The following is a 2,500-nucleotide window of genomic DNA, read 5'->3' as shown; positions in this document are numbered from 1 at the left end:
TACGGCCATACCAGCCTGGGTACGCCCGATCTCGTCTGATCTCGGAAGCTAAGCAGGGTCGGGCCTGGTTAGTACTTGGATGGGAGACCGCCTGGGAATACCAGGTGCTGTAAGCATTTTGTCCACGAGGGTGTGCCCCTGCACTATTTCATCAGCAACACTGCCTTGTAGTAAGCATTTAATGATGAATTGACTAAATGCAGCTTCCTGCCTTTTTAATAGGATCAAATTTCCTTGTGTTTTCAATTAGCATCTGCCTTGTATTTATAAGACAAACAAGAATATTGTTGCTGAATGCAGCTTGTGTGTGCTTTATGCTCCTTTGCCCTGTTCAAATGATGAAAGGAAATAAAGTTTGTATTTTATCCAACTACCTGTGCTAAAAAGTGATGGGAACAGTGTTTGTAATTTCTTCTACTTTTTCAGTGACACAAAGTTCAAGCTGCTTATCTAATTGGTGAAAATGCAATGTCTGTTTATCACACTCACTTTGACTATATATGTTGTAGCAAGAGATTGTTTCTCGCCACGGCCATACCAGCCTGGGTACGCCCGATCTCGTCTGATCTCGGAAGCTAAGCAGGGTCGGGCCTGGTTAGTACTTGATGGGAGACCGCCTGGGAATACCAGGTGCTGTAAGCATTTTGTCCACGAGGGTGTGCTCTTGCACTATTTCATCAGCAACACTGCCTTGTAGTAAGCATTTAATGATGAATTGACTAAATGTCTGTTTTATCAGACTCACTTTGACTATATATGTTGTAGCAAGAGATTGATTCTCGCTTACGGCCATACCAGCCTGGGTACGCCCGATCTCGTCTGATCTCGGAAGCTAAGCAGGGTCGGGCCTGGTTAGTACTTGGATGGGAGACCGCCTGGGAATACCAGGTGCTGTAAGCATTTTGTCCACGAGGGTGTGCCCTTGCACTATTTCATCAGCAACACTGCCTTGTAGTAAGCATTTAATGATGAATTGACTAAATGCAGCTTCCTGCCTTTTAATAGGATCAAATTTCCTTGTGTTTTCAATTAGCATCTGCCTTGTATTTATAAGACAAACAAGAATATTGTTGCTGAATGCAGCTTGTGTGTGCTTTATGCTCCTTTGCCCTGTTCAAATGATGAAAGGAAATAAAGTTTGTATTTTATCCAACTACCTGTGCTAAAAAGTGATGGGAACAGTGTTTGTAATTTCTTCTACTTTTTCAGTGACACAAAGTTCAAGCTGCTTATCTAATTGGTGAAAATGCAATGTCTGTTTATCACACTCACTTTGACTATATATGTTGTAGCAAGAGATTGTTTCTCGCCACGGCCATACCAGCCTGGGTACGCCCGATCTCGTCTGATCTCGGAAGCTAAGCAGGGTCGGGCCTGGTTAGTACTTGGATGGGAGACCGCCTGGGAATACCAGGTGCTGTAAGCATTTTGTCCACGAGGGTGTGCTCTTGCACTATTTCATCAGCAACACTGCCTTGTATTAAGCATTTAATGATGAATTGACTAAATGTCTGTTTTATCAGATTCACTTTGACTATATATGTTGTAGCAAGAGATTGTTTCTCGCCACGGCCATACCAGCCTGGGTACGCCCGATCTCGCCTGATCTCGGAAGCTAAGCAGGGTCGGGCCTGGTTAGTACTTGGATGGGAGACCGCCTGGGAATACCAGGTGCTGTAAGCATTTTGTCCACGAGGGTGTGCCCCTGCACTATTTCATCAGCAACACTGCCTTGTAGTAAGCATTTAATGATGAATTGACTAAATGCAGCTTCCTGCCTTTTAATAGGATCAAATTTCCTTGTGTTTTCAATTAGCATCTGCCTTGTATTTATAAGACAAACAAGAATATTGTTGCTGAATGCAGCTTGTGTGTGCTTTGTGCTCCTTTGCCCTGTTCAAATGATGAAAGGAAATAAAGTTTGTATTTTATCCAACTACCTGTGCTAAAAAGTGATGGGAACAGTGTTTGTAATTTCTTCTACTTTTTCAGTGACACAAAGTTCAAGCTGCTTATCTAATTGGTGAAAATGCAATGTCTGTTTATCACACTCACTTTGACTATATATGTTGTAGCAAGAGATTGTTTCTCGCCACGGCCATACCAGCCTGGGTACGCCCGATCTCGTCTGATCTCGGAAGCTAAGCAGGGTCGGGCCTGGTTAGTACTTGGATGGGAGACCGCCTGGGAATACCAGGTGCTGTAAGCATTTTGTCCACGAGGGTGTGCTCTTGCACTATTTCATCAGCAACACTGCCTTGTATTAAGCATTTAATGATGAATTGACTAAATGTCTGTTTTATCAGATTCACTTTGACTATATATGTTGTAGCAAGAGATTGTTTCTCGCCACGGCCATACCAGCCTGGGTACGCCCGATCTCGTCTGATCTCGGAAGCTAAGCAGGGTCGGGCCTGGTTAGTACTTGATGGGAGACCGCCTGGGAATACCAGGTGCTGTAAGCATTTTGTCCACGAGGGTGTGCCCTTGCACTATTTCA

At 44.0% G+C, this 2,500-nt stretch overlaps 2 non-coding genes and 5 pseudogenes across 2 annotated transcripts in view; all 7 read left to right on the top strand.

Moving 5' to 3' along the window:
- Nucleotides 1–116, top strand: part of LOC123736424 (5S ribosomal RNA) — a 119-nt gene extending 3 nt beyond the window's left edge. Inside the window, exon 1 of the ribosomal RNA XR_006766108.1 lies at nt 1–116. This exon is cut by the window's left edge and continues 3 nt beyond it. This is a non-coding gene — a ribosomal RNA (5S ribosomal RNA).
- A 409-nt stretch (nt 117–525) lies between these two features.
- On the top strand, nt 526–642 carry LOC123736772 (uncharacterized; annotated as a pseudogene).
- A 139-nt stretch (nt 643–781) lies between these two features.
- Nucleotides 782–900, top strand: LOC123736822 (5S ribosomal RNA). Its single transcript, XR_006766411.1, has one exon. It is a non-coding gene; the product is annotated as a 5S ribosomal RNA (ribosomal RNA).
- A 408-nt stretch (nt 901–1,308) lies between these two features.
- LOC123736712 (uncharacterized) lies at nt 1,309–1,426 on the top strand (annotated as a pseudogene).
- A 139-nt stretch (nt 1,427–1,565) lies between these two features.
- LOC123736762 (uncharacterized) lies at nt 1,566–1,683 on the top strand (annotated as a pseudogene).
- Nucleotides 1,684–2,091: 408 nt separating this feature from the next.
- LOC123736711 (uncharacterized) lies at nt 2,092–2,209 on the top strand (annotated as a pseudogene).
- Nucleotides 2,210–2,348: 139 nt separating this feature from the next.
- Nucleotides 2,349–2,465, top strand: LOC123736771 (uncharacterized; annotated as a pseudogene).
- Nucleotides 2,466–2,500: the final 35 nt, after the last annotated feature.

The sequence above is a fragment of the Salmo salar genome, unplaced genomic scaffold (assembly GCF_905237065.1).
Source record: "Salmo salar unplaced genomic scaffold, Ssal_v3.1, whole genome shotgun sequence".
In the NCBI taxonomy this organism is placed as follows: Eukaryota; Metazoa; Chordata; class Actinopteri; order Salmoniformes; family Salmonidae; genus Salmo; species Salmo salar.
The sequence above is the reverse complement of the archived record's forward strand: the minus strand, read 5'-3'. Positions and strand labels throughout refer to the sequence as shown.